This window comes from Amphiprion ocellaris, chromosome 15, assembly GCF_022539595.1.
Source record: "Amphiprion ocellaris isolate individual 3 ecotype Okinawa chromosome 15, ASM2253959v1, whole genome shotgun sequence".
Lineage (NCBI taxonomy): Eukaryota > Metazoa > Chordata > Actinopteri > Pomacentridae > Amphiprion > Amphiprion ocellaris.
Window position 1 is genome coordinate 26,529,565 of NC_072780.1, and position 23,988 is coordinate 26,553,552.

Genomic DNA, 23,988 nt, shown 5'->3' on the forward strand with positions numbered 1-23,988 from the left:
GTTGTACAGGACAGACAGATTCACAGAGAAACATAGCTGACTATCACATAACTCCGCCGCGTTCCTTGGTGGAGTAACAGTAAAATAAATATTGTAGCATCGGACTTGTGTGTGATTGTGTTCATTTGCATTTATTTTATTTTGTTTATTCTTTTGGTGTTTATTTTTGTTGTGCCTTGGATCTTATTTCGTTGACTATTTGGTCAGATATTCGTTTTGTGTTTGCTTATTGCCCGGCTTGGTGTCCCAGATGTTGGTTCTGCATTCCTATTGTGTATGGTACAGCTGATTTAATTGTGGTACAGCGGGGTAGCCGGTAAGAGCGCGGTCCATGTTTGTTGTGCTGAGCAGTGAATGAAACCTGCAAGAAACTGTCCTGTTATGCTGGGGATGTTTAGCATGGAAGATAGCAAAAGACATGAGCACAAAAACGCAAAATTGTAACCGGCCTGACCTAGAGCCCTGGAGAGGGGTGAGTCGACCAAAGGGTTACAATATGGTCGCTATTTCGCGGATTTTCGTCTATCGCGGGAGGGTCTGGAACGTAACCTCCGCAATAGACGAGGGACCACTGTACAACTTGTAAAAATTTTTTAAGAAAGAACAAAATTGAATTAGATATTTCTTTTTGTGACTAAATGTTTCAGTGATTCCATCATAGAAAACTGAATCATGAGAACTGAAGCCATGTCTGTCTGGCCGTGTCTACAAGTGTATGTAAACGTTTGTTCACAGTTATAGATGTGGTTTGTTGGACATGTTTTCATTGCAGAAATGGTTCTTTTTGAAACAATTCAGTTAACTAAAGATTAAAAAATGGTAAAAAGTTGTGAAAATTTGCATTTGCACTTTTTACATTTTTCTTTTTAAGCTTATTGTCATTCTCATCTTAAAAAATACAGCTGAGATTAAACATTTCCTCAAGAAGACAGAAATACAAAAAACCCCAGCCTATTAAAAAGTGCCTTGAAAACAACTGCAATACAAGATAGAGAGTATTTTAAGGAAGCTCTGAATCAGCACCACCTGCATATTATACATTATTCCCAACATGGTGTTTTCCTAATGACTCATCAAACCTTCATAAACAGACAGTAGCCTGAATAGGCGTGTGGTTCGTTGCCACAGACCCACATGAAACCCAAAACACATAAAATTGCAAAAGTAATTTAACAGCAACAAAGCCTAAACTGATGCAGGAAACATGGTACTGCAGTTACTGGACAGCTGACTATGCAGCTCTACTAGACAGGAAGAATGGACTCTCATAACCTTTTTCCACTGAGGAAAAACTTGTTTGAAGATGCACCAAATAAACCAGTTCTTCTTGTTTTGGGAGCCAAAAAACTAGCTTAGGGTCATGAAAACTTTCTCTAAAGTGGCACTTTGCTAGTCTACAATCAAGAACTGCGTATGTCAGGGTCTGGGGATGAGATTATTGTGAGCAACTGAAAACTTTTTCAAAAACCAGAGCTAGCCAGTCTAATTCAAAAGTGATAAACCACAGATTGAGTTTGGACATGAAATCAAAACAGCAGCATGAAAGAAAGAAAACCAGTGACATATTTGTTTGAACTTGACTTGTGAGCAACAGCATTAAGTATAGGTTGACACCTCTCAAATATCTTACTATCTAGACGACAATGTGCAAAAACATAGGTAGCCGTAAGAGCACGGTGTGCTTCAGCAGCTTAAGTGTGGTGACAAAGCAAGAATCTCCATGTAACACCAACAAGCAAAAATAAAACACTGACTTGCACAGAAATGATGGTGGAAACTTTGAGATATATAACCAATAAACTAGGACTGGGTGGGTTGAGTTCCCGTGCAGTACTTCTCTCCAGCTCTCTGTGCTCACATATACTGTATTTTAATAGACCTATATTCCCAATAAAGCTGTTCTTATTTTACATATTTTTCAGTTGCAATTATCAGACAATAAAACAAGTATGAACTAGAGACTCAAACATGAAGTCCAGTAAGACTTCATGTTTGCTAGCAGCCATTTCTAAGCTGCTTTGCACTGTTAAAATACTGATTTTACAATCACAATGTTGCCTCACAAACTCAAACACAAGAGTTAAAAACTACAACTGTTCTCCAAGTTGTGATGTTACATGTAAAATGATCACTCAGAAAGAAAGTGTTAGAAAGTACCACCATGTCAATCACAAACACAGAGAGTGTCTTCTTCCTGAAGAGGGCACTGAAAAATTGCAAGACACATTTTGGGGATATGAGACCTTCAAAAATTTGCTGAAAAACGGCACAACGTGGGACCTTGAAAACATTAAACATCAGGGAAGTGAGACAAATATTGTTCAATCCTGTAACATAATATGCAGCCACGTGATTCTCCAAGTGCATTAAATATATCAGCGGTGCTAATTTGTTGAGTGAAGTCCAGAAAAAGCAAAAACCTGTCTTGTCTTGAGACTCGGTTTCTCATTGTTGAACTGATGTCCAATCACTGTTGCTTGTCTGCAAATTTCAGTAATTTAGGACCAAACATATCTCTTAGTGCCTTTTTCCTCACTAAATCACAGGTAATTTAGCGGCTGTCTAACTGTACTCAGAGGTAAAACCACAGGATAACCAAAATTTAGTCTGTACCCCAGAGCTGGAAAACACCTTTCAGAATACTTTGGTGACTGAATGTAAATCTCACATTACTGTTTTCCTTGCACATTTATTTAGTTGTCTATTTTCTTTCTCATAAAAGTTACTATTTGACGTTTAGTGCATCATTTACTTTAGCATACGTTTTGCTGCCTTTTGTATTTAATATAACATACACATGAAGTTTTATTGCCTTACTTTCACCTGAAAATAGCTTTCAACATGTTCATTTAAATTAAAAAAAGCAACCAGTTTTGGTGTCAAATAAAAAGAGTCGAAAAACTGTCTGGAGCTTCTAATTAAATGGAACAGCGGTGAAAGTGAAAGTACAGCTCAAAAGACAAACGAGAAATGGTTCTGACATTTTCATGAAATCAAATGAGTTACTTAAATATTCAGTAAAGCATCATGAGGGTTTCTGTTGCATAATGTGATTATATTGTGTGTAAGTGGAGGTTGAGAAAAACCCCTTTGTGTCTGAAAACCAACAACAAAGGCATGTATGTAGGAGGCAGGCAGTGATGTGGTCATCTGACATTAAACTCCAAACAATGTCTTCTGATTGATAGGGAACAAACATATCACATGTCAGACAGTCATTCCGTGTCAATAGTCTATAACAGGGCTATTCAATTAAAAATTGACTCGGGCCGGATTTTCAGACTAAGAACATGAGCTGGGCCGGACGTTTTTAGCAGACAGTGAGCAAAGTTAACCATTTAAAATAAACACAAACAGATAAGATAACAAACACACTGGATGTTTATTAACGTATTGCCACATCCAAAAGGACATAAACACAATAGTAGAGCAGTACTTAAACTAAACCTGTGCTGAAATACTGCTTCTTTAAATTTTAAATTTCAAACACACAACTTCAACACATTTTGATAGGTAAATATAAGCACATGTTAAGGTGCATATGAACATAAAAACTAAGTGCAGATTAGAAACACCATCTTTTGTTTTGGTCACATCTCAAAGTGCATTAAAAAGTAACTTGCTTAACAGTAACTTTTCAGAACTTGAGACATTTTTCTTCTTTTGAAATAACAAAAAACAGAGTTTGTCCCTGTCCATATTTGGTCTCATCTGAGACAGTCGCATCTTCAGTGTATATAATCAAAAAAAATAAACAGTGGGCACAGTGATAGTTACTATCCCTTTGAAACGAAATAAAGCTGACATCAAAGTGCATAATAAAGTGCAACTAAGTGAAATAACTGTCAAAACAAAATGTCTTTCTTAAATATTAAACTTATAGTAAGTGAACAGAAGATAGTCACATAAATACATAAAACTACCTTTAGTGTCTGCTACAGCACGCTGCTTTGTTGCACTTACCATGTCTCGAAGACATCTGTGGTGAGAACATCAACCCTGCGAATGTTTGACGTGTCAGACAGGCAATGTTCCCTGTAATTTTTCCTGAGTCTGAGCAAACACACAAACTCCCTGAGCGTTCCTTGGACCACTGTGAGCAACATCAGACGTGTGCACTGTGGTCACACCAGCATCACATCCATTCAAGTTACATAGTTCATTAAAAGAATCAAATTACAGCATTTACATTTCTGTTAAAACACTTAGTCAACAGGAGCCAGTTGAAGGCTGCAGTGATTTTAGTGACACTACAATGTATAAGAGTGAAGTTATTGAATATTTGTCTCTCTTTACTGTTGCAGTGGTTTTGCAAATTGCAGACGGACCCTGTTCACTCCATAGACATCAATGTTATTCCTGTAGCTTGAAAGACAGCTACTTTTGATAAAACTGGGCTTGTAGCACATTGTCTGCCTTGCAACAATGGGAAAGAGGCACCGTTTATGTATTGACAACCTATATCTAATGAGTTATTGATGCTGGAAGCCCGAATCTGTGAATATCTTTCCAACTTTACTGAACTTGGGGCCACTACCACCTAAGGAGTGATATATTTAATTTTGAAAAAAGCATTTAGCCATACTTAAAGCTTTAAGTGCTTTATTAACACGGAACTAAAAATTTTGTATTGTTTTATTATCACAGGTTCTGTCTGAAAACAGGTGGCATCATTTTAAACAGTGAAATCAAACTAACAAAATGTAATGACCAACCAGTGAGTAATACTGGATTCTGCAAAAACATAAACAACTTTTTAAAATATCTAAATCTTATCTTAACACAGTTAATGTATTAACTTTTGTGTGTATGCATGTATTTATTGATTTATTTAGTACTGTTAACATATCAGAGTTCTGAGTGAATTTTTCTTAAGATAGGCAAAGGCCATTTATTGATTACATATAGGCTGTTAAATGTTTATTAAAAACTAAAAAGCATTTAAAAAAAAAAAAACAACTTAGGCATTTACTGAGTCACTAAAATACTGTAGAGTACAGACCACATCAGCATGATTATAAGCATCCTCTGGTAAATGAACAACCAGATACTGATGTCTCTCACCATATGGACTTCAGGAGATGATTAGATGATGATAAACTGTGACCTACTGGTTGGGTTCTCTCTGTTCTCATGTTTCTTACATGTTTGTCCCCTGACAGCCGGGTCCTAATGTTTTTTGAGCAACACACCATACTATGATGTTTTTACAATGATGGTTCTACTATGAAACCAGTTTGACATGTTCAGGTGTTCTTTGTGTGAAAACTCAGAGATTTCAGGTATCAGAAGGTGGTTTTCAACTTTCTTTGTTAACTTTCTGTCTCAACTTTAAATTAAATTTCCTTCACTAACCCAGCCCTCTGGACTTCCAGTAAGCTGTGTTCCTATTGGCTGTCCAGGTGGCTGCTTGGTGTTATCAGGAACACCTGAGCAGCTCAGTGTCTTCCTGCTTTATTTAGCTGCAGACAAACATTTCCTCTGCTTCTCTTCACCACTGAACTGGGTTTGGCTCCATTGCTTTAGTTTGTTCTTTAGGCGTTGGCTTGCAGCTTCCAGCAGTAAAATCATCTTTAATGTGTTTCTTGGTGTGTTTGAGGGCTTTGTACTGGATAGTTGTCTTGGTAAATGTGGTTCTTTAGCCACAGTTAGCACATGGTGCTAATGTGTACAGTGATTAGTGGATTTGGTGCAGCTGAGTTGTGTCTTTATCTTGGCTGTAGTGAGTGAGTGTAGTGAGGTTTTTGGTCAGACACATTCTGTATTCTTGTTTGTGAACCAGCGTTGGTTGTCCAGAAGGTAAGAGTTCCTGTCCTGATTCTCTGTTCTCAGAGGTTCTCTGGTAGGCTGCAGGAGACTTTAGCGTTTGGGTTGTACTAGTTTGGTTTTTGTATGGTTTCATTTGGACGACTATCTTGAGACCCCTCCATGTGGTTTAGTGAGGTTTTCTGGAACAGTTCTACAAAGCAACCTGCAGCAGAAGAGACTTTGAGAGTTTTTAGGAAGTTCTGGAGAGCAGACTTTAGAGCAGCAGAAACATTTGTCAGCAGTTTGAGCAGGAGAAGGTGAGCTTCAGAGTAGAAATGAGACAGAAACCTTCTTGACCCGTGTGGTGAGGTCCTGTACCAAGAGTTTGAGCAGGTTGTGAAGAGTCTGTAGTTCTTTGGTCTGAAAGCACAAGAAGAGTCGACTCATTAAAGGAGAAAACAGGAGATATTGTTGGTTCTTCTGTCGCTCTGCAGTTTCCTTAGACTGAATATCAAGTTTATATTTTAAATGATTTCCCATGTGAGCCCAAGAAGACTTCAATAAACTCCCTCCATCCCCTGGACACAACAGATTTTATTACGGTGTTAATTTTTTTTTTTTTTTTTGTTTTTGAGGTTTAATCATAGTTTTAGCATAGTTTTTTCACTTTGCTTGTTTAGTTTTGTAATCTGTGTGAAAGGTGCTGAACAAATAAAGCTCAATGGATAAACTGAATAATTGACTAACTCATGATTGTGACAACAGAAGTATTTTCATTGTGATTTAAGGGTTTGTTTCATTTTTAAGGTTGGGGTTAAAGTCTTGACAGAAAAAAAATATTAAAGAAATAAACTACAGTAAAAAAGCAATTAAATCAAAGGAAAAAAACATTTATTAAAACTTTTAAGAAGAAAATTAAACATTAAATACAATTAAATTATATTAGACAAAATATTTAATTAGATAATTAAACGGAAGATACAAAGCATGTAATTATGAAATTAAACAAAAATTTTTAAACAAAAATATTGAACATTAAAGATGAAATATTTTAGATAATTAAACATTTCAAAAAATACAATTAAACAAGAATATTACACATTTAGAAAAATACAAAACATTTAATTAGATTATTAAACCTTTAAAAGTCAAAACATTTAATTAAAAAATTTGTTTAATTAGAAAATTAAATCTTAAAGACAATAAAACTTTAAATAGGAATTAAACAGAAAATACAATGAAGCATTAAAAAAGAAAATTAAACATTAAAAGGTTGTAAAACATTTAAAAAGAAAAACCTTAAAGATTTAATCGAAAAATTAAACATTGGGAAAGAAAAGGAAATTATTCAAACAAGCCGATAAAACATTTGAAAAAACAACAATTAAACATTAAAAAGACAAAACATTTCGAAATCAGATCAGACATTAGAACAGAATAAAAGGTGAGAAAAGAGCGAAACTAAACATTTAAGAAGAATCAAACTAAAGATAAAACCTTTGAAAAGACACCAGTTAAACTGTAGAAGATCAAATTAAACAGAAGAAACAATAAAATGATCAAAAGAGCAAAAACAGATAAAGGCCTTAAAGTGTTTTCTAGTCTGAAATGAAAACATCAAGTTGTTTCTTCAAACATTTCCTCTTTCTATGTTCTTGGTTTGATTGTGGACAGATTTACTAAGAACTCATTTCAGAAAACTGCTTTCCAGATAAAGTCTAATAGTAGTTGAAGGCATTTATCAAACTAATGTTACCTTCTGAGCTCCACAAACTTTACTGTTCAGTGAAGAGATTCAAAGTTTGTTCAGGATTTCTAAAAAACCCACAGGTGAAGGTCTGAGAAGAACTCAGATGGATGATCTAAATGTGAAATCAAGACTCATGGTCACAAGTTTTAAGGCTTCTGTTAACCAGAAAGTTCAAACTAACAGAGAAGTACTGAGAAACTTTTAAGATTTCGGTCCTCAGACTGTCTAAAGGTTCAAACTAACAGAGAACTACTCAGGAATTTTTAAGATTTCAGTCCTCAGACTGTCTGAAGGTTCAAACGAACAGAGAAGTACTGAGAAACTTTCAAGTTTTCAGTCCTCAGACTGTCTGAAGGTTCAAACTAACAGAGAACTACTCAGGAACTTAGAGGATTTCAGTCCTTGGGCTGTCTGAAGGTTCAAACTAACAGAGAACTACTGTGGGACTTAGAAAATTTCAGCCCTCAGACTGTCTGAAGGTTCAAACTAACAGAGAAGTACTCAGGAACTTAGAAAATTTCAGCCCTCAGACTGTCTGAAAGCTCAGGTCCTGAGGACTCGGGAGGTGTGGAGGCTTTGGAAAGTCTTGGAACTGAGGGTTCCACCCTCCAGCACAAAGGCTGAAGCCCAACCTCCTGAGAAAAACGGTCGAGTCGAGACACGAGTAAAAAAAAAACTCGAACACGACAAAAAATAGATGATAAATGTGCAAAAAAAAGAAGAATTAGTATCTGAGCGAGTAGCTCAGGGGGATAAGAAGAGGACTACCAAGTGGAAGGTCGCAGGTTCGAGACCCGCCACTGGCATTTTTCTTTGTTTGTCTTTGTCAGGATTTGATAAAAACTTAAGAAGGGTCTGGTCTTGAACCAGCGACCTGCAGCTCCATAGGCAAATCCTTAACTCACTGAGCTACAGATCAGATGAAAAGAAATAATTTCGTCGTCCCTTTGGCATCGTAGTTCCTCAAGTGACCACATGGGTGGAGCCAAGGCGGAGTCTGGGTGGAGTCAGGGGGGGGGGTGGGGGGGGGGGGGGGGGGGGTGGGGGGGGGGGGGGCCCCCCCCCCCCCCCCCCCCCACCCCCCCCCCTGACTCCACCCAGACTCCCCCACCACACCTTCCTCCGCCCGACGAGTTTTTCGAGTCTCCACAGGTTTTCCCGAGTTTCTGGAGTTTCCACCAGGTCGGAGGCAGAACAAGTTGTCAAGAAGAGGTGTTGAAGTCGGCCAGGATGGACTGACTTTTTACAGCGACTAGAAGGAAGATGACTAGAAGAGCAGGTCTTTAACCACCATCCAGAAAATCCATGGAGTCGACTCCAGAGAAATGAAGGGACGTCAACTTTGATCAACCTCCATCCAGATGTTCAACTTCATATCTTTACTTGGAGATTTTTAGCACCACAAACCTTTAGTATCACACTTTATTGTCATTTATTAGGACTTCAATGGAATCCACCAGCAGATTTACTTTTTGTTGACAAACTTTATTCTTGTCGTCGTGGGACTGCAGTATTTAAAACTCTTCCATTTGACCTCATGTTTATTAGTTTTAGTTTAGAAAGTTATTTTAGTTGTCCATTAGTCTCTTAAAAACCAAATAATAAATCGGATTAGTCAAGAGGTTTAAATTTCTTACTTTGTCATACTTTAAATATGACAAAAAATATAAAAATAAAGTGTCTTGAGACAATTTGACCTGTAATTGGCATTATATAAATAAAATTGAATTCAAATTGTATGTATCTTGTAATGTTGGAGTAATTCAGCCATATATGTTGGAAAACACATTTTCTTTGTTCATTAATCTGTTGATTGTTTTCTCCAGTAATTCATTTCTTGTTTTGGTTTATAAAATGTCAAGCCCAAATATATTCAGTTTACTGTCATAAAAACCAAAAACATTTACATTCATGATGCAGCAATCAGGCAGTTTTTCACTTTTTATCTTAGTTTAGTCAGAAAGATAGTTGATAATGTGTGAATTGTTGCAGATTGTGAGCCGTAAAAGGTTTTAATCTTCGGGGCCGAGTGTCAGAAAACATTTAGAAACCAACATCAACAAAGCACTCAGCAAAGATTTGAACATCATTAAAGGGAAATCCAACTTTTGCATGACAATGTCTAATTAAAGGACATTTATTTCCAACGTAAATGTGTGATATTTATCCTCTGGAGCTTTCTCTTCACATCGTCTTCCACCTGGACTGGTTTGGTCGGGAGCATGTGCAACAAACATTTGAAAAACTGCACTTTAACATCAATGAATGACACTGAAGTTTAATCTCTACATAAATGAGACTGAGTCTGGATGTGCTGCTCTGTCATTAACTCCTAAGTTTAGGGAAAGTTCAAACAAAAGAGGACAGTTCAGATAAGACTTGAGAATGAGCTTATTTTGAACAAACATCTCAGACTTTCTGAGCTTCAGCACCTCTAGCAAGATATTTTAACAACAAGCAACTCAAGAGATCCAGAAGTTGGAGAGAGTTAGCTTTAGCTGAGCCAAAGAACATGTGGGACGCTAACCTAGCAAACATTTCAGACTTTTCTCTGTGAATTCTGAGAAATAATTTCCTATTTAATGACAGAGCTACACATCTTAACTCAGTCTCATTAAAACAGACTCTAATTCAGTGTCATCCATCCATATTAAAGTGCAGTTACCCAAAATGTTTGTTGCATGAGCTCCAACAAAACCTGTCCAGGTAGAAGGCCACTTTGACAAACAGGAAGTGGAAGATTCCAAGCAGATTTATAGAAGGGGGAACCGGACTGTACTAAGTGTCGTCAAGTATAAAGGGGTGTTTTGTGGGTTTTTAAGGCTGCTAATGATTATTACTGAGACATTTGGAGTAGATATTCATTTGCAGTAAATGAAAGTATTTAAAATCTTGGAGTTAAACTTAGAAGAACACAAACTCTAACAGAAAACTTTGTTGATACGTTTTTGTTTTGTTTACAGATGTTAAGTTAAAGGAGTTTTATTCGTTACGTATAACCAATCAAATCACTCCAGAAGACAGAGCGACCACAGGTAGATAAAGGTTCAGAGCCAAAGTAGCGCCATTTTTAAATTTATTTATTACCTTAAATCAGTAAAAAAATAAAATACTGATAATCAGTAAATCAGTCAGCCCACAATTACTACAATTCTACAACGGATGTCTCTTTCCTTTGACTTGTTATTTGTACAATATACGATGTATATGATGGCGTTTTTTCATACCAAAGGCTATACTATGATGTTTTCTAAGAGACATACTCTGGTTGTTCTGGCTCTGGGCTGCTGCACTCCTCCTCTGTTGTTTTCTGGATTGTACTCAGCTTCATGCCTTCGTCCATCCGGCCTCCGTTGACTCGTCTCGCCTGCCGTCTCTGGAACTGAAGCTGGATTGGAACAGACCAAAGTACAGTCCAATCACGATGCCAGCTGCCTCTCAAAAGGCTCCTTCATCTGGCAGGTGGCAGCACTTCTTCTGAGGGGAAGCTGAGCTGGCCCGGCAGAACTTTGGAGATGTGTTCCAGTGGTTGGTGGATGTGTGAGGAGATAGAGAGGGACCTTTGAATTGTTCACAAAGCAAAACAGGGAACCCATTAGTAGTTCTAGTTTAGGGTGCTACTGCGGTGTGTTTTCGTGTTTTAAGAGGTGGACAGGAAGTTTTTTTTCGTATTGATTATCTTTTACTTTGTTCCTGGTTGGAATGCCCATCAATGTCAACATGAAGTTCACTTTTAGTTCTGTTGATTTATTTTTATTTTACTAACACCCATTTGTTTTTAACCCCCTCACATGTTGTGTTGTTGTAAACTTACTCTCATATAAATTCTCATCTAACCCTCTGGAAACCAGCGTTTGGACTGTTTTTGTGTTGCTCCTCACCTACTGACAGCTGTGGACTAAAGGCTATACTGTGATGTTTTTAGAGCGAAATGCTATACTATGATGTTTGTTGGGCGACACAATATACTATAGGCTTTTTTAATTGACATATTACTGTGACGTTTTTTTTGTTTTTGTTTTTTTTGTGTTTTTTTCAGCAACATATAAGAATTCGAACAGTTTTAAAAGTTACTATACTTTTACTTGTGCATTGAAATTATTATTCTATGGCATTTTTTAGATGACATATTATACTCTGATGTTTTCTTGAAATACATACTATTTTGACCCACATATCATGACATGACAATTTTAGGCAACATCCTATCATTTTGCGCTTTTTGAAACCACATAATAATCTATGTTTTGTTTTTTTTTTCTTGCCAACATGCTGTACTATGAACTACAGGCCATACTATGTTATTCTTGAGTAAAGTATACTATACTTTGACATTTCTCTGAACTACATCCTATACTATAGACGTTATACACAGAGTGCTTTTGGTTACATGTTGATTTATAATCTAGATTTTTTTCTGTTTTGTTTTTTGACAGGATTACCACAGACCCTGACTGTGAACACCGTCGACACCCCACCTCAGGGAGACACTGCCTAACATCTCAAGGCTGCCTTGGTCGTGGTCTTTCTGGCACGTACTCTTCCAAGATGAGCCGGGAAGTTAAACACTGATGGAATGACACCAGGTCTAAGCCGACAAACTTCCAATTCCTCCTCAACCCATAGTCTCTGGGAAACCTACGTGGAGTAAGAAAAGTAGACAGAGAAGTAATTAAGTCTGTACACAACATATTAAAAAGAAATTCATGCTAATAAATTAAGTACAAAGAACCGAATTCGCCAATATACTGGAGACCAGAGCTATTAATTTGATAAGTATAACCTTGTTTAGTAACATTTCAATTATTTGAGAGCAGTCCTAAAGAACTGCCTGTAATCCCAATCATAAAATGGGTTTGGAGGAAGAACATAGATGGTAATCTGGATATACATGAGTTAGGCTTTATAACTACTACTGGTAGTATTGGTGGTAGTAATAGCAATGTGACTACTACTAGTAGCAGTGGTAGTACTAACTACTGCTGCTGATACTGGCACTGCTACTACAACTTGAAATACTATTACAAATGCTGATACTACTTCTACGACTCTAACAGCTGTTTATACTACTACTGCTGCTTGTACTTTTAGTATTACTACTACTGCTTGTACAACTATACTACAGCTACTATTAATCGTCTGGTATTTGGTTGTCAAGCTGCTAGCTCGCCTTAGCATTTTGCTAGTGGCTAACTAGTTAGCTCTCATAGACTGGAAGCTCTCAACAAGATTTCATAATGAAAAAAGAGCCAAAAACTATTCTTACCTATGAAAAGTCATTCCAAGTTTCCTTGTCTTAATCGTACGACGCAGTGTGTAACTGTATGCAGCACAGTGAGCCGGCATACTTGTTGTTTCCGTTTTCACGCCGTCTACATCAACAGAATGCACTGAAACTTTGCCCCCACTAGCTTAGCCTCGCTGTAGCACGCAGCTCAAAGGGGCGTGTCCTGTCTACTCATTCATATCTATGAGAACAGGTGGCTGCACATAAGGACGCCTGACGTTGATTAGCTGCGTAAATACCATTATATACAGTCTATGGTAAATACGTATGTGAATCGCATCATTGGCTGCAGCAGCCAGTCACCGGTCACTCACTGACTCACATTGAAAAATAGCACAGAATGAATTGTTACGTGTTTATTTTATTTACAATTTAGGTTGGATTTTTTTTTCTTTTTGTGCGCAGCGCAGATTTTCTGTGCGCGGAGACCGTGTCAGCAGTGCGCAATTGCGCACGCGCACAGTTTAGAGGGAACAGTGCAGACAGGACAGGTCCGCTTCATTGTAGTACAGCTCCGGGTGTAAGATGCAGTCAAACTTTGAATTATAGCCGCTCTCTCATGACATCCCTCGGGAAAGTTTGTCCGAAACGCGGCATGTTTTTCCAACGTGGTGTCTTCGGACATTATAATCTTTCAGCGCTGCAAAGCACTCGTTGCAGAGTAAACGCATTGGTTTGGCGTTCGGACTTGGTGGTAAATAAATAAATACTTGCCAGTCCACGCAGGATTAAACCGACGGTTTTCCTCGCCGATTTGTCGTTTCAGGATAGAAAAAGACATGCTGCCATTTTCCCCTGTATAGAACTGCTAATGTTAACTTTTCAAACGCGACTCCTCAACACAATGCATTGTGGGTTAGTTGCTAGATTACGGTAAGTGTTTTTTTTTTTTTTTTTTTTTTGGTTACGGTAAGTGTTGCATTCAATGTTTGCAATAATGTTGGAATTTTTGTAAGAACTTGTCAGTGTTACTTAAAGATGTTTTTCTGTTTTTCTCGGACCCAAGTCCCAATCACTCGGCAGTTGCTTTAGGGCCACTCGAGGGTTGCTTTCGGGCCGCATGTGGCCCGCGGGCCGCTAATTGAATAGGGCTGGTCTATAATGTCACTGTGGTTCCTCTCTGAAAGTTAATACAGAAAAACAGGCGTGTTAGAGTGATATTAACTCACTTCTGCCTTAAATGTTATATACTCTTTGCACTCTGATCGAACTTCCTTCTCTTTAAGAGTTACTGCATCTTATGGCCATAAGAGAAAAAACAAACAACTAATGCTGATCGTAAACATTTCCAACATAAGGAGTCACTTTGACAATTTTTTTTGTGTATGATTTCTTTTTTCATGTTGTCCTTAAATGCAGTGGAGGATTCTGCTAATGGCATTAAATAACTGGAACATTTCCCCAAACACATGATTTAAAATTAAGACCTTTAGCCGAGGTGAAGGCTGATGTCTTTCCCAAAGACTGTTATTCATGCCTTCATTACCACTCAGACTGCTATAATTCTTAATTCTTGTATGTGGGTGTAGAGCAGTCATAAGTTGCACAAAAATAAAGGTGATTGAACCTTTTAGGTTGCTCCTCCTAATATTTTAAACTGCTCAGATGTTGCAGCTGAAGTCTCTCGGTTGACGTGATTCAAGGAGAGCTCGACATGTTTACTCCATCTCCTTCTACTTGTCTTTTAGCCCATTTTTTTAATTGTGTTTTAAGGTTTGCTGTTTTAGTTGTACAGCATACATAAGTGAATTTGACTGCAGAAATGAGAATCTTGTAACAGGACCAACTGAGACAAATCTGTCCCATAATCAAGACAATCATGAAGAAATGTCTTGAAATAATTACAGTTCTGACCCAAGAAGCAGGGAACTTTCTCACTACATGTTCTAACATTACCTACAAGTTCTAATGATGGTTTAAAGAAACCATTTTAATCTAATGTTTAAAGAATGTATTAAGAAAAATTCTCATTTCAAATCAAGTCCCTACAAGGTTAGTAGTTATTTGGGACACCATGTTTTATTTGGACCATTCAGAGAAGTTTTCAGGGTTGTCAGATTATGTTCCATGATCACAACAGAAGAATGTGGTCAAACCAACATTCAAAAATGTTTTCAAGATGTTTTTTTTTTTTATTTTTTATATGAGTCATATATTAAAAGGTGGAACATCTTGCCAGCAATGTTTTGAGGATGTTGGAGAGGTAAGATGTTACTGAAAATTATTCCACTGAACATTCCCACAATGTTACATGATGACAAAGGAAGGTTCACAATGAAGAACATTTTTCTAATGTCTTTAGAATAAAAATGTGAAAAGGACTCTTACCAAAAATGTATCGAGTATAGTGTTCAGTGTTTGTCGGGACCTACAATACAAAACTGTCCAGAAAGATTACTGGACAATTATTCAGGTACATATACAGAATTAAGAGGTCACTCAACAAATTTTTGTAAAGGTAAAATGGGAAAAAGAATTAGGGAATGCGATTGCCCCTCAAAAATGAAAAAAACATAACACACAAATCACAACTAATGCTCCACACATGGAGGGATTTCTCATGGAAAAACTGTATTAGATATTTTATAACTCCAAAACAAAAGTCCAAACAGACTGGCACCCAACCCAAATGCTGGAACTCATATTCTGGGGATGCTCGGTTCTTGAACCCTTCTGGGACAGTGTTCATTGCATTGCCAGAGAAGTTCTGTGTTATGATTTTTGCATGTCGTTTTATGTGGGGAAAATGGACCTAAACTGATTAAAGGAAAAAAAAGTGCCAGCTATCTCCGCAAAAATCTTTATGGTAGCAAGCAAAAAGGCTGTAAACGAGAAGATGGCTCTGCAGGGAACCTCCTACTGACAACCATAATCACAAATATCCAGTATATGACTTTCATTTTAAGAATTCAAAAGGACAAATACAGTACTCATTCTCAAAAATATTTCTTTGGAAAAAAATAAATAAATAAAAAAATAAAATAAAGAATGTCTTTACAGAACTCATTCTGTCTTTAAGGAGAACTTTGCAGGAATGCAAAGAAAAAAACTCCCCACTGAAAGCCTCACTACAACTTGAATGATGCTGGTGTCACCACTGTCACTCCTTTGCATGCAGTTAGAGATGTTTTCCCTGTAACTGTAACATTTGGTTAATGTTCTGTGCATTTTGCTTATTAGTTATAAGCTGAGCATCGTTTTCTGGTATCTCAAACTTAAATTCATAAATTTGTGAAAAAAGGCAAACCAACGAGGAGTAATATGCCACATTAGGAGCGGCTGATGAGACTTAACAATAATACAGCACATCATTTGGAAAAGAGATCATATGCCTCAACTTATTTGGGGCATTACTTCAGGAAATTCCTCTATTGCACATCTTATATGGTTGTTTTCTGCCCTTTACTGTTAGAAAAGAGAAAGATGCAAAATTTGTGCAGTTCAAGGGGAAAAGCTAGCCTTTTACTTTTTTCGTTCTGAGCGACCACTGCATCAAGATTACATAACACACTTATCAATATGCACTAATGGGTATTTTTGGTCACATTACATTGACATATATGATTTAGCGGGGTCTGCTGTGACCAATGTACTATTCACACTTTTGACCCAAATCTACATGTCAGAAATTATGAAATAAATAAAAAGGCACAGAAACCTCTGAAAAAGTCAAATTTGGTTTAGGACAAGTTACACGTGCTTTCCTTTCAGAAGGCAGGGCTTGTACAGTATCGTTCAAAAGTTTGGGGTCACCCAGACAATTCCATGTTTTCCGTGAAAACTCACTTTTATTCATGTGCCAAAATAACTGAACAAGGGTTTTCTAATCATCACTTAGCCTTTCAACATGATTAGGTAACACAATGTAGCATTAGAACACAGGAGTGATGGTTGCTGGAAATGGGCCTCTGTACCCCTATGGAGATATTCCATTTAAAAAAAATGGTAAAAATCAGCTGTTTCCATGTAGAATAGTCATTTACCACAATGTGTAGATTGCATTTCTGATTAATTTAATGTTATCTTCATTGTAAAAGCTAACTACTGGGTTGTCTCTGATGTCTGATATGTACCGGGTCCAGGCTTCAAAGCTAATATTAATGTTTTCAACCAGGAAAAGCCAGGGCCTGATGGAAACCAGGTAGCCAGCATCTCTGTCCTAATAGGCAACAGAAAAAGAAAGGTGGCTATGTCAAGACACAGAAAGAAAAAGCTTTCAAATATAGTACATATTGTTTGTGAGCCACAAACAACTCCTGCTTACAAGGCAGGCAAAACTCCCCAAACATTAAAGATGGCTCTATTAAATATTAGATCTTTAGCAGGGAAGACATTTTTAATCAATGATTTTATTATTGAGCACAATCTTGATTTTATGTTTTTAACTGAAACTTGGTTAGACCAAAATAACAGTGCAGCTGTTCTCATCGAGTCGACCCCTCCCAACTTCAGTTTTATCAGTGAGGCCAGGGTGCAAAAGAGAGGGGGCGGTGTTGCAATTTTATTCAATGAATCGTTTCAATATCAGCAATTATCCTCTGAACATTTCTCCTCGTTTGAATACGTAGCTCTTCAGCTGAAGTCCTCATCTCGAGTTGTGCTACTTAATATTTACAGGCCTCCTAAATACTGTGCAAACTTTTTTGATGATTTTAGTGAACTGCTGTCTATGATCTGCATTGATTTTGACTGTGTAATTATTGCTGGCGACTTCAACATTCATGTTGACAGTCCTCAGGACAAAGGGACTAAAGACCTGTACAACACTCTTGACAACTTTGGGCTGGTCCAGCATGTAACAGAGGCCACACATGACAAAGGGCATACGTTAGACCTACTTATCTCCAAGGGTCTGAGTATTTCCAATGTCACAGTGTGTGATGTTGGCCTTTCTGATCATTCCTGTGTATTCTTTGAGAGCACCGTCTCAGTGCAATCGACAGTTTTTACAGAGGTAACCAAAAATCGATGTATTACTGAAAGCACCTCTGAGATATTTAACCAGGCTTTCTCTTCAACACCAGCTCTGTCTTGGGGTTCAGTTGATGAGCTGATAGGTAGCTTTAATGCTAAAATTGTAAATATTATGGATGCCATTGCTCCAACTAAGGAGAAAGTGATCTCTGGTAAGAAAAAATCTCCATGGAGAAATGCCACACTGGTCAGAAATAACAAAAGAGAGTGTCAGAAAGCTGAACGCAGATGGCGAAAATCAAAACTTCAGGTTTATTATAACATTTATAAAGAGAAACTGTACACTTACAATTTACAACTGAGGAATGCAAGACAATCTTATTTCGCAGATATAATCACCAAAAACAGTCACAATACACAAGCCTTATTTGCTACTGTGGACAGGCTAACAAACCCTTGTGTGTCAGTAGCCCCTGAGTTACATTCTACCAGGGCCTGCAAAGACTTTGCATCATTCTTTATAGAGAAAATCCAAAACATTAGACAAGCAGTTAGTGCCTCCACAGCAGGTTCAGGACATGTCCTATGTCAGCGTAAAACCAATTTAAACACCATGATACAATTTAATCCTATCAATCGCAAAAACCTGGAGGACATTATACATCAACTAAACTCCTCCTCCTGCTGCCTGGATATTCTACCTACAAGGTTTCTCAAAAAAGTTTCCCAGGTACTGCTGACAGATCTTTCATGGATTGTGAACTTGTCTCTTACGTCAGGCGTCTTCCCTCAGGCTTTAAAAACTGCTGTAATTAAGCCACTTCTAAAAAAGAGCAACCTCGACAAGTCACAAATGAACAGCTACAGACCAATCTCTAATCTCCCATTTTTAAGTAAGATCATTGAAAAAGCAGTTTTTCAACAGCTAAACAATTACCTAACAAAAAGTAACAGTTTCAATGTTTTTCAGTCAGGTTTTCGGCAGCATCACAGCACTGAGACAGCCCTTATTAAGGTGATTGATGACATCCGCTTAAGTACAGACAGCGGCAGGATGACAGTCTTAGTGCTGCTGGATCTAAGTGCTGCGTTTGACACAGTCGACCACAATATACTACTCAACCGACTGGAGAACTGGGTGGGACTGTCCAGCACAGTACTCAACTGGTTCAAATCTTACCTAAAAGACAGGAATTACTTCGTGTCTATAGGTAACTTTACGTCTGAGCAGACAGCTATTACATGTGGAGTTCCCCAAGGTTCCATCCTGGGGCCTCTTCTGTTTAACATCTACAGCTCCCACTGGCCCAGACTATCCATCCATCCATTATCTATACACCGCTTAATCCTCACTAGGGTCGCGGGGGGGGCTGGAGTCTATCCCAGCTGACTCAGGTGAAGGCAGGGGACACCCTAGACAGGTCGCCAGTCTGTCGCAGGGCTACATACAAAGACAAACAAGCACTCTCACATTCACACCTACGGGCAATTTAGAATAATCAATTAACCTCAGCATATTTTTGGACTGTGGGAGGAAGCCGGAGTACCCGGAGAGAACCCACGCATGCACAGGGAGAACATGCAAACTCCATGCAGAAAGATCCCGGGAAAGCCGGGACGCGAACCAGGGACCTTCTTGCTGCAAGGCGAAAGTGCTAACCACTACGCCACTATGCAGCCCTGGCCCAGACTATTGAAAACAATAACGTAAGTTACCATAGCTATGCAGATGACACGCAGATTTACATTACAATGTCCCCAGGAGAACATGGCCCTATACAGGTGCTGGGAAAGTGTATTGAACAGATAAATGAGCGGCTGTGTCAGAACTTTCTTTAGCTAAATAAAGACAAAACTGAGGTAATGGTTTTTGGAGCCAAGGAGGGGCGATTAAAAGTGAGCTTAGAGCTTCAGTCTCTACAGCTAAAAACCACAGACCAGGCCAGAAATCTGGGTGTGGTGATGGACTCAGAACTCAGCTTTGAAAAACACATCAAAGCAATTACAAAGTTGGCTTATTATCACTTAAAAATATCTCAAGAATTAAAGGACTGATGTCTCAGCAGGACCTGGGAAAGCTCGTCCATGTGTTCATCTTCAGTCGGCTTGATTACTGTAACAGTATCTTTACAGGTTTACCTAAAAAAACACTCAGACAACTGCAGCTGATTCAAAACTCTGCTGCTCGAGTCCTCACTAAGACCAAGAAAGTAGATCACATCACTCCAGTTCTGAAGTCTTTACACTGGCTTCCTGTCACTCAGAGGGTAGATTTTAAAGTCCTGCTGCTGGTCTGCAAAGCTTTAAATGGTTTAGGACCAAAATACATCAGAGACCTCCTGACTCAGTATATACCAACCAGACCACGCAGGTCATCTGGATCAGGTCTTTTATTAGCTCCCAGAGTGAAAACCAAACATGGAGAAGCTGCATTCAGCTTCTATGCTCCGTATATTTGGAACAAACTCCCAGAAAACTGTAGATCAGCTGAAACTCTCAGCACATTTAAGTCCATTCTGAAGACTTACCTGTTCTCAGCTGCTTTTGACTAAGTTCTTCTAACAGTTATTTTAAATCTTATTTTATGACAAACTCTGCAGTGTAACTTTTAAAATGTCCTTGCTTCCCAACTTCTGTTTTTGATTCTTTTACTCTTCTGCACCCTTAAATTTTAATGACCTTTTTAATGATTTTATAAATGTTTTCTTTCTTTTTATAATTGTTTTCATCTGCTGTTTTAATGTCCTTGTGAAGCACTTTGAATCGCCTTGTTGTTGAAATGTGCTATATAAATAAACGAACTTTAACTTTAACTTTAAAAAAAGCTTTTCTTTCAAAAATACGGACATTTCTAAGTGACCCCAAACTTTTGAATGGTAGTGTATATAAAGGAACGTTTTCAGGCGTAACTATGACTGATGTTTCACCGCAATCCAGCTCTAAATTCCTCCTGGTTGAAATTCTCCTGTTGAGATCAATCCTAGAGGAATGTTTAAAGAAAAACTTATCGCACCACATTGTAAAATACCCACACATGCCACTGTAGTTAAAGTTGTGTTTGTATTCTCAGTCAATATTTGCTTCAGAGTGACAAGGTCGGAACTGTCCGTGATGGGAACTGTTGGCCTTCAGCCACGCAGAGGAAGTCAACATGTTGGCACCCTTGGGTTTAGTGCACTGTTATGAAGTCAAGGTGTCGAGAACAGAAAACGAAACTAAGCAGCAATCCTGTCGGTGCATTCACACAATCAGACAACAGTTTTCAACAGTTTTAAAAAAGTAGAGCGAGACTTGTGCATGTATAGAAAAAAAACAGAAATCTTATCTGGTGTATTAAGATCACTATAAAAACAGAAGTGTGACTGGTGTTGCACGTTACTGCACAACATTTACAGAAATGTAGGAGGTTATGGTAGTAAAACCTCTACATAAAAATTAGGGATTGATCAAAATGGGGTTTTCAGGGCCAATGATAATTATTGGTGATCAAGAAAGGCTGATAACTGATATCTAGAACCAATTTGCATGTAATGTTTTAACAGCATGTGACAGAGAACCTGTAATTCATAACTAGGCTTCTTCATCAATAAGATGACAGTAACTGAATATGTAAAATGGAATTAGGACTGATTAAATTAGGATGCTTTCGATTGAGACTGATCAGTTTGTCTTCATGGCTGCCCTCCAACCTAGCCACTAGAGAAGGCTGCATCAGACCTGAAGTAGCACATCTAATTCATCAATAATTGGTCAATAATTTACCAATAATAGGAAAAATGTCAAATGTTGGCCACAGTAATCAGCCAGGCCGATAATTGGTCTATCCCTTATGTAAACAGACGTGAACATTTAGTACATAAATAAAAGGTACATATACAATTGAGGTACAGTAGGAATGTAGATGTAGTGTCAGTGTTTGGTCATGTTCAGTTCTCTTATGGCCCTGAAGCTGTTTTAAAGTCTGTTTGTGATTTGATGAACCTGATAAAACTATTAAAGTGCAATGTGTCCTTTAGTATGTTTGCGGTTCTACCGATGTGTAGTAGATCAGGGTCTGCTTTGTTTTTCCACAAGAAGATACTGACAAAAACAAGATTACTGAGCCTTTTCACTTTACAATTTCCTGATGCTGCCTTCATCATCATAGTCTTTACAAGCAACCCAAGCTGATACTGTCCACATGGCGTGTCTGCAGAGTCTTTAGCCTCATTGTTTTTACAGCCACACCACCGCCTAAAATGTGACCTCATTTCTACTTAGGTGAGATCATATGCAGAGGTGGTAATCACTGTTGACAACCACAGAGGTGGCATGTGATGTGTCTTTCGGTCAGTAGCAAAACCCACAAGTGGCTGCAGTAATTACAACAGTAGCAAGTTTAGTTATATGGTGTCAAAGTGTGCTTTGGGTGGATCTGTCAAAAAAAACCCACAGAACCGAGCAGCAAACACAACTTAACCCTCTGAACCCCAAACAGTTTCTGAGCATGTTTTGCTAACTTTGACCTCTGCGATTCAAAGTCCTGCACATCTATGGAAACAGCACCGTTATGGCTAGAAGTAAATAGAACTCAGACATGACTTCCATGTAGTATGACACACTTTATATGCCATAAATTACTAAAAAAAAGAGATGCAGATTATTTGCTTTACTATATATTTAATTAATAAATTTTTCTGATGAACAACAGTCAGAAAATTGAATATCCCACAATTCTCTCTGCTTGGGCAGCTTTTTTTGACTGCTAAATAGTATAATTTTGGTAATTTAAAAAAAAAAACAAATAAACGTGCCTTTTAAGCCTGCCGGGGTTCAGACAGTGAATGTTGATCTGTTTGAATTGAACTTGTGATCCTGATGTTGTGAAGCTCACATGAGTCCTTGTGACGTAATTTCCAACTCCCTCCTTCTAAAAACAAATAAACAGCAACATCGTGTACTGATGAAGGTGTCGCCGACGCATGTAGTCTTATCAGACACCCAGATACTGTTGTGTGTCATGACGGAGTGTTTTGTAACCTAGGAAAGTTATCATCTCTGTAATCATTAACACAATGTAAAGAGTGAAAAAAAAAAAACATGTTTGCCTCACGGATAACTGAATATACTCTGAATATGCTGCTGCAGAAGAATCAGCAACCTCAGAAAATGAATCTGTGTCACTGATATTAATGAGGAGATTATGTTTTTATCGCCGAGTGCTGTCTGAACTTGGCCTGAAATTTATTTTATACCAACTCATTTTATCACGGGTGCAGATTTATACACTGTAAAACAACTGTGAAAATCTGGCAAAAAGAGTGCCAGAGAAAAAAATTGAAATATGGTGGGGAAAAAAAAATGAAAAAAGTGAAACAAACAACAAACATAAAAATAATAAAAATAAACAAAAGAATTACATGTTTAGTGTATTGTAATACAATAAAAAAAGTTTGATGTTGTCAAAGAATTAATTACCATTTGTAAATTTATAGGGGCTGGAGATTTAGCTGGTTTAAAAACTATTTATCATTTTTCAACCATTAATATACATAATGTGGCTTTCAAAAATACAGACAAAAATAATTAAATTTTTATGTATATTTTCAAATTATTTATGCACTGTGCTGATTTAAATATAGTACAAAAATTGTGTAATTTTTATACTGTGCATATTTTTTCTTCAAATAATTATATTTTATACATACATTTAAAATGTATTTATTTTGATGATTTAAATACACTACAAAACTTGTGTAATTTTATTGTCAAATGCTGCAAAAGAGTGAATCACCATTTATAAAATGACTAAGTTTATATTCTGTAAAGTTTTGGCCTATTTTTTGCTTTTTCTCGATTTTTAACAGTAATCTGTAATTGGGATCAACATGGGGAAAAATCTGGGAAAATTGCAATAAATTGTTCAATGGATTACAATAATAATAATAAAAAAAAATTCACAGTGTATTTTGCAAGCAAATTTCTCTAAGCCTAAAGAGGATTTCTTGTGGTGCTGTGCTAATATTGTATTGTATTGACAGAGGAGACACTTCACTGTTAGTCAGAAAATGACCATTCATTCAAGGGTACAACAGCGTTCGCACAAATATAGACATAAACATGCCCAAGTCTGATACAAGAAAACATACATGGGTGTTACTTCATACCCTGGAACATCCACTGACATTTCAGTACCTCAGTTACCTCTTTTGAATGATTAAAGGTCAAAGGCTGAAGCTTAGTGAACTTGTGTTACATTTCGCTGGAGACCTTTATGGTTCTATAATACATGAAATGTCATTTTAACACT

At 37.5% G+C, this 23,988-nt stretch overlaps 1 long non-coding RNA gene across 1 annotated transcript; it reads right to left on the minus strand.

Annotated features, from left to right (window-relative positions):
- Positions 1 to 10,562: 10,562 nt before the first annotated feature.
- On the minus strand, positions 10,563 to 23,121 carry LOC129350608 (uncharacterized). Its single transcript, XR_008604071.1, has 2 exons — positions 11,977 to 23,121; positions 10,563 to 11,058 (listed from the first exon to the last, which is right to left on the minus strand). It is a non-coding gene; the product is annotated as an uncharacterized LOC129350608 (long non-coding RNA).
- Between the last annotated feature and the right edge of the window lie 867 nt (positions 23,122 to 23,988).